We start from the raw sequence: 10,184 nt of genomic DNA on the forward strand, positions 1-10,184 counted from the left end.
AATGGTTATGCATATAAATTAGATACAACGACCATGGGCACAAGCTTGCCAATCTGAGAGTTTAAATGTCTACCGGAAATTCAAGAATCAGTTAAAACTTTTTCCAGCGAGTGCTTCGGAGTGTCCTCAATGTGTTTATCAGCATGTTGTTCAACACGGGAACACAAAAGAGGAGACACAAACAAGCAATGAGTATAGCAAGGGAATTTTTATTTAATAGGAAACACAAAGTTTTTGTGTAACACAATTTCTAAACGGGTCTACTTGACTGTGTTCATGCTTGTCGTTGTGGCGAGGGCGATCACCGCTTCTTCTGCATCCTCGAAGCTCGTCACCCTTGCTGCGAATGATGCCAGCTCCTTTCCTCCTGCGCTGACCATGCTTTAGGCAGGTGTTTTAGCCCGGTGTTCAGCTTCGAGAGCAAGCGAGCGTCAGTATCATGCTGGTGTACTCTGCGGATCGACTCAAGCAATCCCTCGTTTCTAAAAATATGACGCGGCATTGGGGTGATTCTCGGACTCTAGGAGCTATGATGGTACTTTCAATTCGTTGTCTGCTTAGCAGATGCAGCAAAAAAAAAGCTTTTGTTGATTTTGTGAGATTCCCCACAACTAACTTACCAAGTTTGATTATAAAAATTTAAAAAAAGAAACTTGAATCCCAGAACACTCACTTATTTTGCCTACAAAACAAAGAACAGTCATCATGACGTAATTCTGAAGAAACTTTTGAGTCGACCATATTCATGATTGCAGTCACTGAAAAGTAACTTTGCACTTCGAGCCTTTAAAAATGTTTCAAACAGTTTAGGAACGAATCCCTTGACGTACCCTCATGTTCCTTCGAAATCAAATTGCAGGCACCGTCTATTTTTTTCTTACAACCCTCGGCAACTGGCAAATAAACGGCTTTGGTCACACCTTCCATGCAGTCTTTGACGAAATTCGTGCCACACACGAGCTCTCGTTTGTCGTTCCTGAAAATGGGAGTAGGCATGCTTAAGCCTCCCAGCCATACATTCCTCATTTTATTCGAAGTCTTTTTTTGTGTGTGCCTATTTCTCTAATAGTTGAAAGCTCAGAACACTATACACAAATTTCGAGCTAGTGTTGCTGGTATTTATGGATTAATGCACATGGCGTCAAATTAGGTAATGAAAGCTTTGTTGTTGTGAAATTATAAAAATGGCTTTTTATTCCTGTTACTTGATAATGTAAACAAAAATGAAAACCAATGTTTTATTTGTCAGTGTAACAGTCACTGAAACAACTTGAACAGTTCACCCCGAAAATGGCTCTTACCAGCCTCAGCTTCCGCGCACCGGCTTCACCCAAGACTTCTTCATAGTTGGCCACAGCAGCGCAAAATTGCCTTAATTTTGGAGTTTATCGCAGGGAAGATTATTGAAGAACTATATTCTAAGCATGAGAAGTTTTACTTTCATTTATGATGTAGAAGGCAGATGTAGTGTGGTGTTGTCAATTGACGCACCCATGGTTGAAAGAGTTAAAGGCAGACGGCATTGTATTTTAACCGAATCTGTCTAGAGTGCCATACTGGAATTTAGGCGAATAGTGCAATAGCGCCATTGTGACAGTACTTCAGCCTCGCGTGTCGACGAAGGGGTGAACTGCTCCAGCTTATATGTACTTCTTTTCCGAACCTACCAGCGTCTTGTTTACCATGGCTGCTGCAGCTTCTGAAATTAGAAGATGGCTTCAACCGCGGGTGCATGCCGCAATGCACTCATCATGACACTTAATAGTTTTGACAGCGCTGCGGAGCAGTGTTTGCAATACAACCCGTCATCGCGACCATCATACAACACGTTTACCGTCTTAGTGCAATGTAATCAAAAGCCGTGCTGTGCTGGCTTCTGCGGAACACTCGACTTTGATGGACCGCTACAGTGGACAGCGAAGTGGTTAAACTCTTAGTGTATGATAGCTTTTACGGCGGTGTTTGCTCTCGGCAACGTTTCCGTGTTGGTTGAAATTGGCGCGATGCCGCGAATGCTTACTCGCATGATTCTTTCAACTCCTCTCCAGATGATTGCAGGAGTGGCTTCTTTGCGTAAGCCACGTAGTCATCGCCGCAAGCCCGAAGAGTCTCCAGCTTGCATCCGGCCTTTATCTGCGCTTGACATGACCCTGCGAACAAGTATATATGACGTGAACGCACGTAAGGGTTTGCCTTTCATGAACTCCGGGCAAGTTCTACGTGTGCCCCACGTCGGCAAGCCATTTCCTGGCCCAAGCTTTGCCAAAATGACAGCACATGTCTTGCCTTGGCAAGTTGCTGGCCAAAAAGAAGTCATGGAAGAAAAATACGCGATTTTGTTTTCGCGGAGGCACGTTGGTTCACACCTTAGAAAGGGAGCCCTGATATTTTCTTTATTCGTTGAACGCCAGCTTAGTCTACCTTCATACAGTAATATCACAGGTGTAGCACAACAAACATATGCTTGAAATGTTAGCACATCCCACGCCTTGTAGTAATCGGTTTAATGCTGAACAGCTACTGATAATTCGTCGATATATTTCTTTTCTTTGAGCGAAGTTTTAATAGGTGGATCAAGGGAGCACAATAAAGAGAGGAAGTGCCTCAGAGAGACTGGCCCCCACATCCTCTGCTCGTTCTGCTTGTTTCACTACGTGTTTTCATCTGTCGGTTCCCACCTTGATTTAAGTGAATTGACGTGTTTGCGTAGATAAATTAGTTGTATGCACACCGCATGCTTAACAGGCACGCCAACAAGACTGACGTTTGAAGGATAACTGCACGGTGACGTAACGTCAGCGCTGATGTTAGAGCGCCGCGTCAGTTCTATTGAAATGGAGTGCACGCTACGTGCTATTTGCGTGTCCCGGGCGATGCTTTTTATACTATACCGAGCCCTCGTTAGTGTATTGTACCGAGGTCTAGTAGCCATTAAACATGACTCGCTCAGTCATATGAGCACATTTATAATGTTCATTCCACTGTCGTAAAATCGGAAGAAACTCTGGAAACGAAATTGACATTAGCCTACATGACGTTGGTATAATAAGAGTGCATAGGTAATGTTTAATACCTTGATATTGTTACTAGACAGTACTGCCTGCAACTGCTATTGACGTTGAACTAACAAATGTCTTGTGCTTAGAGTCATTTTCAAAAACAGTTTGAAGACCTTGTGTGGCTCCGTGGTGGAATACCCGATTGCCACTCAGAATGCCCGAGCTTGATTCCTGTTGGGATCCTAATATTTACTATTTTCATTCTTTGGCTCAACGCAGCTGATGATAAATTTGCTTGAGATTCTCGCGTTTAAATTGCCAATGTCTCTTCTTGCCGTTCCTGAGTAAATACAAATTCTGAATCACATGTGACGCATACCATCATACCGCCGGTCATGGAATATGGGTATCCACACATGCCTGAAAGAAATGAAAGTCTGGCCATGTCATGGCCAGACTTTCATGTTCTCCATACCCTCTTACCTTCTTATGCCAGTTTTGGTCAATACCAAGTGAAAGGCACAACCATGAGGGCACCCTGACGTTGGTAGGGTGCCCTCATGATAGATAGATAGATAGATAGATAGATAGATAGATAGATAGATAGATAGATAGATAGATAGATAGATAGATAGATAGATAGATAGATAGATAGATAGATAGATAGATAGAAAATAGATAGATAGATAGATAGATAGATAGATAGATAGATAGATAGAAAATAGATAGATAGATAGATAGATAGATAGATAGATAGATAGATAGATAGATAGATAGATAGATAGATAGATAGATAGATAGATAGATAGATAGATAGATAGATAGATAGATAGATAGATAGGTAGATAGATAGATAGATAGATAGATAGATAGATAGATAGATAGATAGATAGATAGATAGATAGATAGATAGATAGATAGATAGATAGATAGATAGATAGGCTCAAGTACCTTTAGTTCGCTAGGAAATGCTTCCCATATAAAATAGAGACAGTAATGACTGCTGTCTCAGGACTATAGGTTTAGCACTTCGCCACTATTGTATTCAAAGTTTAGATTTATTTTATTCTACTTCACCATCAAGATACACGGTACAATATAAAATGTACAAGCTATAAAATAAGCATGTATCTGTCTAATAATTGGGAAAAATATATTATTACAGAGCTTGACAAGAGTTACACAACATGCCAGTATAGTACATAAGCTAATAATCTCCTGAGCACGTTACTGTACTCGGTAAATTTATAAGGCAACTTGCAGTAGCACAACAAATAGTTGAAATTTCACAAAGGTTAAATATAGGTCAATAATTAGTCAATAACATGTTTTGAAAACGTAAGGGGTCATGAATACTTATCATAGAACCAGGAAGCAGAAGGTTCCGAACTCTACCATACTCTGGCAAAAATGAAGATGGGTCACTGCGTTACTCTTGCGCATCTGAACGTTCTAATGCGGCCGGTTTAGCCGGGGAGTGATTTTGAGAATACAAGCGCCGTGACGTCGTGCTTGTGAGTAAAACAGGACCGCCAGTGAGAACACGTCAGCTTCTAGTTGTGATGTCGAAATCGGATAATGAAGATCGGACAGTGTCGCCTTCCCTCAGAATTCCAAATTGCGCGGTGTTGGCATAAAAGAAAGCGAGTGCAGCCGAAAAATAATCACTACTGGATGACCTCACCACGTGACGTCTTCGTGAGGCCACAAATCGGCAAAGCATGTAAAGTCTTCGTGACATTTCGATAAGGTGATACAATGTGGCGTCACATGGCGGCATCATCACACCGTCGATAAGTTAAAGGAGGGCCCATTACGTAAACAATGCCAAACCAATGCCTTGCAATCCTGAAGACCATGTCAAAGTACGTTAGGCACGGAGAGCTTTCGGAGAGGGCTGGGGTAGATCAATGCACCGACTCAGAAAAAAAGAAAAAGAAATGGCTTTCGCCTTCGAATCGTCTTAGGTGAATGCATAAGAAACACTGAGTTTTTGTGCGTAATTTTTAATGAACCAACAAGCAGATCTACAGCGAATGCCCCTTTAGAATATTCATTTGATAAAAAAGTGGTTTAGCAAATTTTATCAAATTTTGCGCCTCTGACCCCCCCCCCCCCCCCCGTTCAGTCCCTAATTACATGCAATGAAAGCTGTACTTGCCCAATATTTCGTGTATCTTCACAAATTGTTGTATGGATGTCGTACAGCGTTGCTTATTCTGGGAAGCACTTTCATGACAACGGTCTAACGTTTTCAAACCACTGAAGGTCAAATTCTCAGCTTCTCAGTAAAATAATTATAGAAATAGATGCAGTGTTTGGAAGTAGCAGAAGCCATGACGTTCCGGTCAGTTTGAACGCACGTGTCCACTGGTTTCGCTAGATGCGTTTGAAAATGTGTAATATTACGTGCAACTCTCACTCATCGGTGTTCTCACGCTGCGGTAAGCGTACACAACGGGACGGGGTGTGTAAAGAACACTAAAGGAGCTATATAGACATAAACTGATATATGCACCACGTTCGATTTCGTATGATTTATTCACTCTTCTTAATAATGATTTCATTTGAGTTTTTTTTTCGACCATAGCAGCGACTAAAGCTCCTTGTATGTTTCCATAAAACATTAGGTTGTTCTACTACAATTGGTAAACTTACTCGTTTTTATACAAAGTCGAGTTATAGGAGCGTGCGCGCACCCCACTTTTAACTAAAATTTTATGTATAAAAAATTGCCCCGCCTCGGTGGTCTAGTGGCTAAATGTACTCGGCCACTAGCCCGCAGGTTACGGGATTGAAACCCGGCTGCGGCGGCTGCATTTTCGATGGAGGCGAAAAAGTTGCAGGGCCGTGTGCTCGGATTTGGGTGCACGTTAAAGAACGTTAAGGTAGAAATATCAGCCATCATGCAGACACTGCGGAATCTGGGCGACGATGAAGTATATATAAACATGCTGGAAGAAATCAACAGGGGATCAACTGCTACCATATTGTTTCATAAAGAAAGCAACAGAATACCAATCAAGAAGGGTGTAAGGCAGGGGGACACAATTTCTCCAATGCTATTTACCACGTGCTTACAGGAGGTTTTCAGAAGCCTAGAATGGGAACAGTTAGGGATAATAGTTCATGGAGAGTACCTTATTAACCTGCGCTTCGCCGATGACATTGCATTGCTGAGTAACACAGGGGACAAATTGCAACAGATGATTGCGGAGTTAGAGAAGGAGAGCAGATAGGTAGATCTTAAAATTAATCTACAGAAAACGAAAGTAATGTACAACAACCTCGGAAGAGAGCAGCCTTCGAGATAGGTAATAGTGCACTTGAAGTTGTAAAAGAATACACCTACTTAGGACAGGTAATAACCACGGAGCCGAACCACGAGACTGAAGTAACTAGGAGAATAAGAATAGGGTGGAGTACATTTGGCAAGCACTCTCACATCATGACGGGTAGATTGCCACTATCCCTCAAGAGGAAGGTATATAACAGCTGCATCTTGCCGGTACTTTGCTACGGAGCAGAAACCTAGAGACTTACAAAGAGGGTTCAGCTTGAATTGAGGACGACGCAGCGAGCAATGGAAAGAAAAATGGTAGGTGTAACTTTAAGAGACAAGAAGAGAGCAGACTGGGTTAGGAAACAAACTAAGGTTTAGAATAGCATAGCTGAAACAAAGAAGAGGAAATGGACATGGGTCGGGCATGTAGCACGTGGACAGGATAACCACTGGTCATTAAGGGTAACTAACTAAATTTCTAGAGAAGGCAAGTGGGTTAGGGGGAGAAAGAAGGTTAGGTGAGCAGATGAGATTAAGAAGTTTGCGGGTATAAATTGGCCGCAGCAAGCACAGGACCAAGTTGACTGGCGGAACACGGGAGAGGCCTTTGTCCTGCAGTGAACGTAGTCAGGCTGATGATGATGATGATGATGATGATGATTATGATGATGATGATGATGAAAGAAGCCCAGGTTGTCGAAATTTTTGAATTCCTCCACTACGGCGTCTCTCATAATCATATAATGGTTTTGGACGTTAAGCCTCGTTATCAATCAAGGTATCAGAAATTGCCAAGAAATAGGACTCTCCATATATTGCTCGATACGTTTTGTAAAAGTGTGCTCCTAAATGTAGATTGCTAATAAAAGTAGACTGCTAGTCTTAGTAACTTCTTGTTTCTTCTAACATTTTGTATTTTATCTTGAAGTGGCGCTTAAATTGCTTTAGCTTCTTGTGTAGTTTTCATAACTGCCAGATATTGCAAAGTTAGTGCACGCCAGTTTTAGGTAGGTAAAGCGTTGCCTTTGTTTTGAAGTTCCTGCCTTACACGGGAGAAAAATGGCGGCATTTGGTATACTAACAGATTCCTAAGCGCGTTTAGGATTTACGAATGTGTTATGAACAAGTTTCGAAGCAGATAGCTTCAGATGGTTTACCTCTCAAAGCCTTGTGGTCGTGTTGGAGGCTTTGTCTTGGGTAGTCCTAGTGAAATTGAAGTGCAAGGACTATACTCACACGGCACCATCTCCATTTCTTCATGAGGTTCCTTTCAGTAGCATACACACCGATGCGCTCAATGTATTTTGAAGCTTCAACGGTACACTCCTGCCTAACCACACCAGCTTTAGGCACAGTGCACTAGGCATTCGGACCATCACATGCTGCAGTCGTCTCATCTAGTTTGACGTAATGCAGGCAAAATCACGCATAAAAATGAAAATTCAAAAAGCAAACGGAAAATAGAAAGATAGAGAGAGAACGATAGAAAATAGAAATAAAGCGAAAAAAAATAAAAATAAAAAAGAGAAGAAAGAAAGACAGAAAGAAAGAAAGAAAGAGTAAATCGAAGAGAAATAAAAAGGGCTGCGCAGCCCCGAAGTGCATTCACGCATGGTACCACTATTGTGAAGCTACCTTAACTTCTATTTCAGCCTTTCACTTCATCTCCCTCCGTCAGCATGTGATGGAAACGCAGCCACTTAGTCGAAAACAAAGCTTACAAATCAGCAACAACCAGAGCATCACAACCCCGACACCGCGAACTTTTAACACCATCGTCACCGCTTCTACTTACAGGCTGTTTTCCAGAATGAAGGATTCCCGGCCGCTCGTCTCGCTACAGTTTATTATGTATAGTGTGTGCGCTTAACAATAGGGCCAGAAAAGTAAAAACAAGAAATAGAAGTGTTGCAGAAACGCGTGCTTCGGCTTTAACGTTCATTATGTGGTCTCGGTATTCCACAGCTGCCCAGCTCCAGTTAATAAAACAGGCAATGGACGAATAGAGTTTGTGGGATAGTTATAGCTCCGCTAAGAAAACCGTCGAAATTTGTGAGATCACGTAGAAGTCTGAGCGTGTTCCATTAATATATTGCATGAGTGCATAATGACCAATAGGTCACACGTACGCGTCAAACATCTGATGCAGCTTTACCAGTCCTTCAACTCCTGTAAGCGACCATATTGGAAGCTCCAAAAGCAACCTATCGCTGACAGTGGCTGGAACAAGGGGCCCGATTCATGAAACTTTTCTTTCCTAAGGACATTTTTCCATTGGTGAGCCTGCTACTGAATTGTACATCTCCCATCGCGATAGATTAAAAGGACCTTCTACAAAATATTTCAGCGCAAGATACATTTGTGAATATGGCTTCTGATAATGAAAGCTGAATTTCATGTGACATGCATAAATGCATTTATCAATTCATGTCTCGCAGAACTATTCATAATCTACCCCTTAAACACTCACTGGATGAATACTCTAAGATAAGTTGAAATATTTCAATCCATCATTGATTGCCCGATAAAAACTACATTCATTCATGTTTCCTGGGCTTCAAAGTTTCTCAATATCCCCCGCATTTCATTGAAGTGATTTGTGCGTTCCTAAAATAATGAAGTGTTAGCCTGGAGAGAATAGTGGCAATAAGTTTTATTGAAAAAGAATAAGGATACGCATCAAAAATGTTTTTTACGGGTATGTCTGTGTATGCCTGCACGTGCGTTCATTTGTGTGCCTGTCTTCGTGCGTGCCTATGTGAGCGAGCATCTGCGTGCGCTAGTGCATACATTCGTGCGCTAGCCTGCACGCGAGTGTGCCCACGTATTTTTTTGTGTGTAAACTAACGTGCGCGTTTGTTTGTGTGCGTATAGAGCGCCAATATAAGGTACCATAAGATTAGAAGCTTCTGTATGAGCAGTGACCTTTTTTTTTTTTAGTTTAGGAGACTGAGGTACGTCGCAGAGCTAATGGAATACAAATCTCGTTGTTTCATCGGGGTGAAATACAGGCATATGAATTTTTTTCACCCTAGCTTTTTGGTAACACATAAATATTTAGCTTGGATGTTCATATAAAAGCGCAATAGATCGACATATTTTGATGAGTTCATTGTTTAAACCACCACACCATTGTTAGGTTACCTTCTTTCAGCTCATCAAGACCATAATAAATTAAAAAAATATCATTGTAAACCTTATGCGCTTACATTAGAGCCCTTTTACATGCCTCCGCGTTACGACCAGCCGAAGCGTAAACGGGGTGAACCGCCCAGCCGCAAGTTTGTGCAAATATAATTAAGCGCTTCCGCTTGTACTTATTGAAGCGCACTAAAACAACATACCAGCCGCTGTGTTCTACCTGAAGCCTACTTTCGTCAAGTCGGTGTTTTTAGGTGACAGAACTTTGTAAAATGACTCAAGAAGCCTGGTAAAGAATCGTACGCATTGTTTATATTGCGATTACAGCGATCCAGCGGTGAGTTCAGCGCCGCGCTGGTCAGGAGAAGTCGAGGCGAATCGAGGAGGAAAATGCGCGCGCGGACGAGTGGCGCCACCTTCAAATTATAGGGGTTTTATGAAAAGCGCTAGCCTTGGACGATCCCTTCCGCGTCGTGTTGAGGCCTCGTATGCTACGCAAAGCCCGAGGTATATCCCACCCGACGACAGCAAACAATAGCATCCTTAGGTACCAGTTCATAGTATGGTGTGCTGGCGTAGGGGGTGCGCCCTCGCGAACATGCACTGTTTTCTTCTTGGTTGGAGTGCAGATCTCCAACCAATATGCTTAGACAATACACAATTCAAGCTTACATATACATTGTTATGGAGCAGGCAGTTATAACTTTTGTTTTCCAAGTCGTCACTTCGCGACAAGGATATTTATACTTATGCTCTTCTGA

Source organism: Rhipicephalus microplus, chromosome 6 (assembly GCF_043290135.1).
Source record: "Rhipicephalus microplus isolate Deutch F79 chromosome 6, USDA_Rmic, whole genome shotgun sequence".
NCBI classification, from domain to species: Eukaryota; Metazoa; Arthropoda; class Arachnida; order Ixodida; family Ixodidae; genus Rhipicephalus; species Rhipicephalus microplus.